This window comes from Myodes glareolus, chromosome 18 (genome assembly GCF_982192425.1).
Source record: "Myodes glareolus chromosome 18, mMyoGla1.1, whole genome shotgun sequence".
In the NCBI taxonomy this organism is placed as follows: Eukaryota; Metazoa; Chordata; class Mammalia; order Rodentia; family Cricetidae; genus Myodes; species Myodes glareolus.
This window is the reverse complement of record NC_142043.1, coordinates 63753082-63765015: the sequence shown is the minus strand read 5'-3', so window position 1 is coordinate 63765015 and position 11934 is coordinate 63753082. Positions and strand designations below refer to the sequence as shown.

Genomic DNA, 11934 nt, shown 5'->3' with positions numbered 1-11934 from the left:
CATTCTTGCCTTCACACCACAGAGTAGAGGCTGGTGGAGCAAGAGAGCCTCCACCTTGCCACTGTGGTCAGTCTCTCACTGATCCTGGGCACCCTGTCATCAGCACTAGCTGTTGAGGTGAACCTTTAGCCTGGTGAGAACCAGATCTCTGGGTTTCCTGGTGTGCATGTTCACATCTCAGGCTCCATGCCTGCAACCCTGCACCTGTCCACACTGCAGAGACCTTCTACACCAGCCCAGAGTGTTTCCTCTTCCTAGGCACTGGGCGTATCTGAAAGTTCCTAGCATGCAATCATTTCTGGCTTTCATTTACTCACTCCATCTCTTCTTCATGGGAGGCCAAGGAATAAACCACTAGTATGCCCAGGGAAAGGTTTGGGCCCTGGGGATGAGGTAAGGCATGTGTCGCTTTCTGCCAAGACATCAGTCTTGGTGAAGGACTTGCCCATGACTCCTGCATTCTGTCAGCCCTTTGTCCATCTTGCTACCAACTCCTGGCCATCTCAGCTTCAGGCAGACATGGGAGGGGACCGCATTGCTAACACTGCCTTTTGTTGGTATTACCTGCCCAGCAAAGTTCAGGGAGAAGACCTTGGGCCCTCTTGATTGTACCAGGGTGGGACCCAAAGGAACTAGTGAAGTAGTTTGGCCTCTGTTTGGTGCTGCTTTTTGTGTATGGGGACAATTCTGGGTGCACACAGTACCCAGCTTTCTTTAATGAGAATGGCAATGAGAATTTTGGGGATTCTGGCTTCTATCTTTAGGCCATTTCATGTAGAAGAGAAGAGGGCCCAGAGGGGCTTGTCCTCCCAAACTCTATGTAAAGTCTGCAGGGCCCCTGGGTGGGACCCAATGTGTCCCCAAGGCCCCACTCCTCAGGACCTTCACTTCCCATCTCTGCTTTGGTTAGCAGCGTCAACCTGTGTCTGTTTTCTCAGCTCTTAAATGGGGTAGGCGTGGGCTTGCTGTTGTAGGTGTAGACCGATGAGGCAGATCAGGTATCCAGTGAGCCACACACGCCCTAACGTTGGCTGCTGGAGGCTAGGGTCCAGCATGACTGAGATACTCAGGGTACTGTGTTAGCCTGTGTGAGCAATCACAGCTCCTCTGGCCTGGGGATGGGAAGCTCACAGTTGGTAGGTACCCTAGGTTATTTCCAGCTGGCTGAGATGTGACAGAGGGACATGGTGGGGTCTGTGCTGTGGGTGGAGCCTCATGAATTGACTTCCTTCCTCTGTGAGAGGAGGGAAGGCTCCCATCCTGCAGACCTAGAAGCCTTTAGAACATACTGAGTTAGAATTTTCACAATGGCCAAGGGGCAGTGTTGCTTGTCCAGCCACGTCTCTACATTCCTGTCCCTTGGTTCCTTGGCTTGCCGGGATGCACAGATGGGGACCAGGAGGCCCTCAAGTAGGCCATTAAAGAAGCAGGGAGCTGGGAGCTCGATCTGCTCTCTAGAAACTAGGCCCCCTCCATCCTTGCTCCGAGGACTCTCTTGTGTCCTTTCTTAGCTTCCGTACTGGGAGGAGGGGGTCGTGCCCCCAGACCTCAGTACTTGGTCCCTTATCTAATCTACAGGGGAGGAAAGCTCTGAACTTACCCACTTAGGGATGTCAAGCATGAAGCATTTTGCATCAGAGAGCCAGAGGGCCCCTGCCTGGGTTTGCAGACCGGTAAGGAAAGCAGAGCCCTTCAGGGCCTCAGCCCAACCAGCCTTGGGTTGGTTGAAAAGCCAGTAGCTGAGCAAGGGGGAAGCCTGGGAGCCTTTGTTCGAGCCTGGCCCTGGTGTGGTAAGCGCCCCTCCTCAGCCACTCTAAGCTGCCTGTGGCTTTGTCCCGGCCCATCTCCGCAGCTGGAACCTGGGTCTTACTATGGAAACAGCCACTTGAGCTTTGCTGAGCTGTTTGTGCTCTAAATGAGAAAAGCCACAGGGCGCAGCAGCACGAGGACGCTGGTCAGTGTCCCCGTCTGAAATGTTTTGCCTCCGTGAATGTGGCTGCCTGGCCTTGGTCCTGCTGGAACCCAGAGCTCAAGGTACCCAGTTCTGCTTGGGGCTTCTCGGCACACTCCTGGGTTCCACCCAACCTGGTCCTGTTGTGCCTCTGTGGACCTGCCAGACTCCGACCTACTGTCTCCACACTGAAGATGTCCTCTTTGGTGCAGCTCCTCTGCACTGAGAGTCCTCAGCCTTGCATGCCCTGCCGGGTTGGTCACTGGGACTGTGGCTCCATGCTCTCTCCTCCTCTGGCATCCTCTGCCCTGCCTATGCCTTTTACAGCTGCCCAAGGCCCTCAAGAGCTAAGCCTTCTTTCCTAGCCTGTGCCTCCGCCTCTTCAGTGATTCCACCTTTGACTGTTTAAAGAATGCACCTGCCTTGTCCTGTGATGGGCGTGGTGCCACCTATAGTGTCCCCTGGTTTGACTGCCTTATCCTCCCTTAGAATAGTCTTGCCCTTTCACTTTGGAACAGATGGGCCTGCCCATCCAGGCACACGGCGGCTATTCTGCCACTGTATGGGCTCCTCCCACTCATATCCCCATGCTTCTTGCGACCGGGATGAACTGGCTCAGTCCTGTGGGTCCTGGCTCCACTGCCCTCTCCCTCATCAAACCAGGTCCAGCAGTTCCTCTTGGCTGCCTTCAGCAGTTCTAGACCAATCCATTTGCCTTCCTCTGATATGTTTATAACTTAAGACTCTTTAAACAAATATGGGCATGGCACCCTGAGTGCAGTGAGCTAGAAGAAGAGGGGTGTCCTCATCCTCCAGGGGCTCAGTGTGGAGCTAGGGAGGAAGGAATGGGGAGCAGGGGCCGTTTGAATGGGCAACTCTATGTCCAGTCTGACCACTGGCCTGAGATGGCCCCTGGGTCTCTGCCAGGATCAGAGCTAGTTGTGAAGATAAATAAGATCACCTCAGCTTTCAGTTTCTTTTGCAACAAGCAAACCACTGTTAAGTGCCTGATGGAACACTACAGTATTAGTATCCTAGGAGGACCTCGGGAGGTCACTAGGAAATCAGAGAGCAGGCCCTGGTCCCTCCTCCTGTGCCCAGCTTTGATCCGAGGTTCCTGGAAGCCAAGCATTCCCAGTGACCTTTGACCTGGAAAGGATGCTATAGGCTTAAACCCAGCTTGATGCTGTCATGAAGTGACTGCTGAAGGCCTGCAGTCCTTTGGAAACACTGGTGTTGCCCAGAGGTGCAAGGAGACTGCTCTGCTCTTGGTGGATATAGGGCAGTGTCCCCGGTCCCCTGCGGCGTTTGATTCTGTCCTTGATGACTGGAAGATGGTGGCCTGCTTTATTTTCTGTTGCTGTAATGAGCACCACAACCAAAAGCAACTTGGGGAGGAAAGGATTCATGCGGTTTATACTTTAGGTCAGAGTCCATCCCTGAGGGAAGTCATGGCAGGGGCAGAAGCAGGAAACCAGCAATAAGTGCAGCTTACTGGTCTACCTTCCCTGGCTCATGTTCTGCCTTCCGAGTGCTGGGATTAAAAGCATCCACCATCACACACAGCTCTGTCCTCTTTCTTATACAGTCCAGGCCTATCTGTCACTGTCCACGGTGGGCTGAGTTCTCCCACGTCAATCAACAATCAAGGTCATTCCCCATAGCTGTGACTACTTGAGACTCCCTCTTCCCAGGTGACTCTTGGCTGTACCAGGTGGATGGTAAAAACTAACCAGGACAGATGTGAAAGTCACTTCAGTGAGAAGGTGGTGACATTCCCACAGAGGGACCGAGCAGAGACTGGTGACTTCAGGGGGCAGGTAGACACTTAGGAAACTTGTTGATGCCCAGCTGCTCCTCGGGCCTGGGTGGCCTTATGTCTCAATACCTTTCACAGCCCCCAGACCCGACAATCTTGAGGACCCAGAAGAAGCTGTGGCAGGTACCCCCTCGTAATTCTCCCAGATCCAGTGAGTCTGACCCAAAGCATGAACGGACCAGACCGACAGAACTAAAGACCCCCTTCTTCCATTTCTGACTTACAGAAGCCATACCTGTTGGGACCAACTTATGCCCAGAGCCAAGGGGCCATAGACCTCCCCAGAGCACATTGTGAGTGAAGCTCATCTGGCCTCGAAAATGCTCTAGTCAAGAGCATGGGAAGGGCATGGAGTCCTGGCGGCTCAGTGGGACTGACATGCAAATGAGAGATGATGCGGGTACGGTATCCGTGCCAGCAATGGGAGCATCTCGGGGCATCCCAGCTAGACTCTGCTTACTGCCTGAGTGGCAGGCATGCCCCCACGGCCTCTTGCACCCCCAAAAAGCCCCCTCCTGTCTAGTCACCAGGCTGCTAGTAACCCAGAAAGCCACACCCCTGATAGATGTGGGGGCACAACATGTCTTTGATAAGGAGAACTGACTGAGTCACCAGGGAAGCACCTCCTTGCGGGGTCCTTGTCCAGACAGACTGTTGCGTATTGCATCATTTCAAGACCTGCCCTGAGCAGAGCACAGAGCTCCAGCCTCACAGGAGTCCGGCTGCAGTCTGGTAATTCCATTCACAGAAAGCAGAGCCTGTGACTTGACTGATACTTGGACCTAGGATGTGACCATGATCTCTGACGACCCACAGCATCATGTCTTGTCGGTGTGCATCTGCATCCCCTACGTGCTGCATGCCCAGGCAGCTGGTTCTCATAGGGAGTGGAGTATGCAGTAGGGTGTCGCCCCTCCACCTCACCCTGCACACCTTTCTCTCTACACCTCTTCTCTAGTCTCACAGTGGAAACATTTGTCCCAGACAGAAACTTCCTGTAGCTTTATTTTTTGCCCCCTTAGACTGACTGTATGATTTTTAAAATCGTGGTAAACTCTATATAACATTGTTAAATGCACAGCTCAGCAGCCCTAAGTTAGCTCACAGTGCTAGGTAGCCAGCACTTCCGTTCACCACTAGTACTTTCTCTAGCAGAAAGGAAGCTTGGTCTCTGTTAAACCTGGGATCTCCACCCTCCCTAGGCCCTGACTCTCTCTCTCTCTCTCTACATCCAGTCTTCATGAATTTAGCCATAGTTGGGTCTCATCCAAGTGAATCTTGCGGTACCTATCCTTTTCCTGGCTTCTTTCACTTGGCACAGTGTCCTGCCATGTTATGGTGGGAGTCAAGACAGCCTTCCTCTTTAGGACTAGCTGCGTGGCAAGACCACAGTGTGCCATTGTCCCCATCGGAGCAGACAGTCAGGGACCCTGCCTGGTGTTCTTCAGCCTCTTGTCAGCTCCGCGTTTGTTTCCTAGTATACACGGGGTCAATCTGGGACCTACATATGGAGAAGGCCCTGCAGTGTGTCTGATGGGAAGACAGATGAGGCTCTGACCACATGCAGAACATCCCCTGGCACTCTGACGTCATAGTTGAGGCCCAGATGGAGATCTTCCTTTACCTTTTTTGCTGGACACTATTTACCCTCTCCACATCTTAGGATCTCCATCAACGAGGAAATGGGCAAGAAAGGACCGTCTGCCCGTGCTTTGGGGAGATTAAATGTGTTTGTTTGTGTTGAGTGTCCTCATGGCTGGCTCTCGGAATGTGTGACTAAGTGTCCCTGTTTTTGTTTATTGTTTGCTAATCTATGCCATACATTTAAAGCTATCTAGTCTCTGTGCCTAGTGAGCGCAACCCCCATCCTATCTGGGTTGTTGAGTGGCCCCCGGTATCCCTTTCTCTCCCATAACAGGCCACGTGTCCAGACTCACTCGGGGAATGAAGGATCAATGCTGCTCCTGCCAGACACTTCTGGTTTAGTAACACCTGTCCTGGCTTAGCCACCAGTCCACCCTCCTCTGCTCAATTGGTGGCTGTGTCACCATACGGGTCTCTCAAGGGAGGACCGCTCAGCAATAGGCGTGGGTGGAACAAAACACACAGACCTCATGTGGCTGACTGTGAGCTTCAGGTTCATTTCTTTGTGTGGCAGGCTGAAAGCATTGCCCAGGGATGAGTGGCAGCTCTGAAGGCAAAGCCAGCCTGGCGGTGAAAGAGGCTATGTGGAAGGCTTGGGAATGCAAGAGTCCCTCTGTGGAGTGGTGGAGGTTGGGAGGGCTCTTTAGCACAGGACTGGCTTGTGGACAGGCTGCTGGCTCCTCCAAGAACTGACAATCTAGAAGTTACCAGAAGTGTCCAAGCATAGCCACCTGGGCCTGTGTGTAGTCAGGTAGCCAGTTACATATGGCTGGTTTGTATTTATTTGTTTATTTACTTTTTTTTTGATAAAGAGGTCATTGATGTGACCAATCACTCAAGCCCCCTCCCATGAGTCTTTTCAGACTTCTCTAGCCTCACACCCAGCCCGAGAGGTGGCCTTTGGCATGACTGCACAGGCGACTTCAGCATCGCTCTGCCTGGAACTCTCAGTCCTATGAGTCCAGGGTTTCAGGACCCAGCCCCAGCCTGCTGCCTGGAGCAGTGTCATGCAGATCCTGCAGGGCTGAGTTAAGCCTAAGCTGTGATTAAAGGCTCAAGTCAGTGATGGTGTTTGCTCAGACATATCCAGACTGGCTGTGAGAGCGGAGGGTGTCACCATGGCTAACTGACAGGAAAGCCGCAGCTTAGAGCCGGTGACTGTGGCGACAGCCGATGACCACACTGCCGCTGGGCGTCTGTGTGAATGACTTTCTCTTGTTGTGATAGAACACCAAGGCGACTCCTACAAAGAAGGGTTTCTTTGACTTAGAGTTCCAAAGAGCTAGGAGTCCATTACGGAGGAGATGCATGACGGCACACAGCAGGCGTGGTAGCAGGAACTAGACGCTGAGAGCGCACACCTTGAACTGGGAGCCGGAAGGAGAGAGAGAGAGACGCAAGCTAGTATAGTGTGGGATCATAAACTCTAAAAGACACTGTTGACACACTTCCTCCAGCAAGGCCATACTCCCTAAGTCTCCCCACATGGCTCCACTAACTGGGAACCCCGTGTTCAAACACCCAAGACTATTCATGACATCTTATTCCAACCATCACAGAGTCTATGGGACAAGTTCTCCCCTGGGCCCCTGTGTCTAGGCTGAGCCCCACGCAGTCAGTGTGGGAGGTGATGTCTGTGCCATCACGGCAAGGGCAGAGATGGAGTGGTCTGGGGACTCGGGTGCAGGGAAGAGCTCCCAGAGGCAGCCCAGGTAGATCGGTTGCTTCTCCAATGCTGTAACCATGACCAAAAGCAGCTTAGAGAAGAAGCCTGCTTGTCTTAGCTCACGGTTTCAGAGGGGACACGGTCCATCATGCTGGGGAAGCCTTGAGGCTGGCTTGGAACAGAGAGCACATTTCATCCACACACAAGAAGCAGAGAGAGAACAGGAAATGGGGCCCAGCCACAAAACCTTAAAGCCCACCCCAGTGATACACTTCTACCAGCAAAGTTCTACCTTCTAAAGGTCGATAACTCCCCCAAACAGCACTGCCCACCAAGGACCAAGTGTTCACATACATGAGACTATGGGGGCTGTTTCTCATTCAGACCACTACAGCAGCGTATTGGGGGGCAGCCCAGGCACGTGGGAGTAGGTAGACATGGTGGGCAGAGGCTCAGTATGGATGACAGTCACAGCATGGGGAGCAGAGGCCAGCCCCTCATGTATAAGTGCACTCACACAGGGCACACCACATGCCCCTCACATCACATGAACATGTTACACATTCATACCTCATACATGCCACACATCACATAAATGCACCTTTTCACATATATACATCACATACTATGAATACATACCATATATACCTACCACCACATATTGTGCACACACATAGGTCTCATACACATTCATGCACGACACAATACACATGTCACATACATTGTATATGCTATATGCTACATATGACATGAACACAGACCTCATCTTAATACCTCATACAAACTAATACCTCACACAAGTCACACATTACATGTACACACATACATATACATACTTACACACATATATGCAGGCTCATATTACATACATCCACATACAAATCCCTCACACACATATACATACACTATACATATACACACTTCCTCTCTGAGTGTCAGGCTTCGCTTCTGGAAGCAAGCATGGTGGGTCCATGGCTCCGAGTGGGTGATACAAGCTCTCTGCATGAGCTGGGTTAGCACCTCCTCAGGGACATCTTTGTGCTCAGCACAGCCATGTGATGTGGGTGGCCATGTCAGTGATAATGACATCAGCATGGCACAGGGCCATACCTGCAGGGGACAGTGCACCACTGAGTAGAAACCCTCCCTGGGCAAGCATTGAGTCACAACAGCAAACCCAGAGTGGGCATGGACCAATTGTCTGAGTGAAGCCAGACCCAGCAGCTGGCTTTCCTTGGCAGGCCCTTCCCAGGCCCATGCACTCGGTCCACACCCCTCTTCTGCTCCACCCCAGGGCCCCTGTCCTGGGTGCTTTCTCCAGCCGTGATCCTACTCCAGGGCCCTTCCCTAGGCAGCCCTGTGGGTGGAAATAGGCACACCCCGTGCTATAACCAGGCACCAGGTGCCACACTGGCTACGTCGCCCCGCCCTTGTTTGTGGTTCTCACTCGTTCCCAAACCCACAGCTGTCCGAGCTGGACACAAGCAGACCCAGTGATGTCTGCTGGATTGTTTCAGCTCACCTTTGAGAAAGCCGTTCTCTTGGCAAGTGATGAGAATTCTCCAACAGCCACGAGCCATCACACACCGCCCTGGGCTCCCTGCGAGCTGTCACACACTGCCATGGGCTCCCCAGAGCCATCACACACTGCCATGGGCTCTTCTTTCTATTGAGGGGAGGCAGTATGGATCTTATGAAAATGAGTCCCCAGTTCTGGGTGGTGCACACGGTCCCAGTGACGTTCAAATAGCTTCCACAGGGTCTTCAGGCTCTGATGTCTAGGCCATGTCTTCCCAAAGTGGAAGGAGAGAGAGAGAGGAGGGGAGACAGTGCTGCTTTGGTTCCCACAAGTGTGCTAACCACTCCTCTCATCGGAGTGCCATTTTCCCACCAGAATCCCGGTGGCACACAAGGCCCACAGAGCTTCTGACCACTCCTCATATGGGGGCGGTGAGGGACCACAGGCTGGTTTCCCGAGAGCCCACCCATCTCACAGACTGTAGAGGGGAACATGCAGTACTGGCCCAGCAGGACTGTAAAGCAAGTTCCAGGAAGCACACGGATTGGCCTAGTTTGTCTTTAGTCTCCAGAGCCCATTATCCCTATACTTAAAGTGTGTTGCCATGACAACGTGTCTCCAACAGGGGGCTTCAGCATAGAAACTGAGTCCTGGAGGTTGAAAGCCCAAGGTCATAGTGTCTCAGAGCTGGTTCCTCCTGAGGCCTCTTTCCTTGGCTTGTGGGCAGTATGTCCTGTGTCCTTACATGGGCATCCCTCTCTGTGTGCGTCCGTGTCCTGTTTGCTTCAGATAAGGGTACTTACCAGCTGCTTTGGATCTCCCCAACATTCTCACCATGACAGTTTTAGTTCCGTCACCTGTCTCTGGGTCATCAGTCTAAAGTACTGGGAGCGCAAGGATTTGGGGGGGACATAATTCAGCCCCCAGAGTCTCTTTAGAGAAGTAGAAACAAGCATTTCTTCCCTTCTTCCAGAGGCTGGTATCATAAGTGACGAAGAGGAAGGAAAGGGCACAGGTCACCAAAGCCACGATGGTCTGAGAGGTTCATGGTGTCTCTAAGGCCCCTGTTTGTGATGGCTTCCCTGCTCTCCTGTGGCCCATGTCTGTTTCTCCCCATATCGGGACCTATACTGTCCTACGCAGGACCTCTCCCTCTCTCGATCCTCTTGGCACTGATGAAGATGCAAATAGCTAGAATGTTTTGCAGCCAAGACAGGTCAAGAAAGTTCTAGAGAGCCCCCACCCCCTAGATGCATACTATCTATTCAGATGCAAAATCTCTAGCGAAGGGGGACCATCCTCTGGTGTCCAAAGGGAGAGACGGCATAGCTCCTGGTGAGTGAGTGGAATGGGAAAGGGGGGACCTGCGTGGACACAGTCCTTAGCTGGACAGGTAGGTAGAACACTTTAAGGAGGGTTTAAATTACACTGAAAGCAATACAGAGTAACACAAGCTGTATGGCCATGGGGTTGCATGAGAGGGACCCACTCCATCATAACCATGACCAGCCCCTCACTGGAAGGAAAGCTCTGCCTGCCCCTCAGATACGTCGTGGTACCTCTGATCATGGGAGTTCCTGGTTTGGGGTCCTAGGCCCTCAGCTCCCAGCAAATGTGCCATAGCAGCCACACAGCAGCCTTCTTCAGAGCCTCGATGGCACCACCTCCTTGAATCCTCCTGGTTCCCCTCCCCTGGCCATCTTCCATGCAATTTGGCCTTCCCTCAACCCCAAGGGGATCATAAAGACTGTCTGCCTCTGCTCCAGGGGCTCATTGTATTAATAGCCTTTCCCACTGTGTCTTGGATGGCATTTCTCTCCTACATCATTCCCACTGGAGCTGGTAATGACAGAATCCATTGCTTCCCATCATCCCCAGCCTCTATCATGGTGACAAAATGCCTGAGATCAGCTTCTAAGGAGGAACATCTCCAGATTTTTCCATTGAGATCACTGAGCCCCATCACTTCGAGTCTTTGGAGAGGCAGGGCACCGTGGTGGGGAGCGTGGTGGCAGGACAGGGCTGCTCGCCTCCTGGAGGGCAGGAATTAGAGAGCAGACAGAGAAGAAGCTGGAGTCCCAGTGTCCCTATCACGGGCTACCTCCAGTGACCTTCCACCAATGAGGCCACATCTGCTGAAGGTCCTGCCACCTCCCGATGCCTCCATCAGTTAAGGACAAGCCTTCAGCTGCAAGCCACAGCATGGCCCGAGGTCTTGAAGTTCTCTGTTGAGTGTTGGAGGAGGCTGCACAGGGAGTCTCCACCCTTGTCAGAACGTCCGCTTTCCGTCCTCAGGTTGCTCAGCGCACCTCACCTGTCCTCATCTTCACACCGCTCCATTCTTGGGTGTGGTCTGAATTCAGGATTATAGGGGCTGCCTGGTGGGAGAAGGCCACCAGATTGTTATCAGAGGAGCCCCAGAAATGTCCTCCACGTTCCTCTGCCCTGAGCTCTGCATAGCAATTTTTAAAAAGAGTCATTTGGTCTCTCTTTTTTTTTTCTCTCCACTTAACTCCTATGATCCATTATTTATAGCAGTGACATTGGCTTCAGACACGAGAAGAGTCTTTAAAAAAAATAAAAGCAAAGTGACCCAGAGCTTTGACAAGAAAGATAAGTGTATCGAACTTGACAGACAGACCCACATAGGTGGAGCCTGAGACCAGCATGGACCCAAGCAGGCACACAGATCCTGGAGTCTGCCAGCAGTCAGGCAACCTAGGGAGCTGGAGGAGGTTCGGGGGACCAGAGTGGCCTTGCCCTGCTGCCCAACGATGGGTTCCCATAGAAGCCAGGCTCTTCTACCTCCTGCCTCTCACCCTATTCCCACCAGACTCCTAGCATCCTCAGAGGGAGTGGCCACGTCCGGCTCCTGAGCCTCCGGAGGCTCCCTCTGTGTCTGCCTTATTGCCTCTTGTCTTTAGTACTGTCCTGTCTCTGCTTATCCTCAGAACTTTGTCACCTGCTGAACGGATTCTGACCTCCTTGGCGTCGGGACTTGAATCCATGTGGTCCTGGTCATGATCCCCTGGCTTTAACACAACGGAAATTCTCAGTCTCCCTAGGCCTGAGCCAGGGGATCACCAGGGCTGTGTTCCCTCTGAAAGCTCTGCAAAAGCCTTTCCTCCCTTGCCAGCTCATGGACGCTACCGGTGTCCCTCTGCAATAGCTCCATGCCTCCCATCTTCACACCAGCTCCTGCTTACATCATCATCTTCTCGTGTGTCAAGCTCCGCCTCCCTCTCTGTATAAGGATCACATTTAGAAATTACCCCCAAGTAATCCAGGACTGCCTCATTTCAAAAGTACATCTGCAGAGACTTGGTCATGGTAGG

General features: G+C 52.6%; 1 protein-coding gene across 4 annotated transcripts in view; it reads left to right on the top strand.

Annotated features, from left to right (window-relative positions):
• Pde9a (phosphodiesterase 9A) overlaps positions 1-11934 on the top strand; it is a 92240-nt gene that overhangs the window by 2595 nt on the left and 77711 nt on the right. The gene's annotated exons all lie outside the window — the stretch shown is intronic.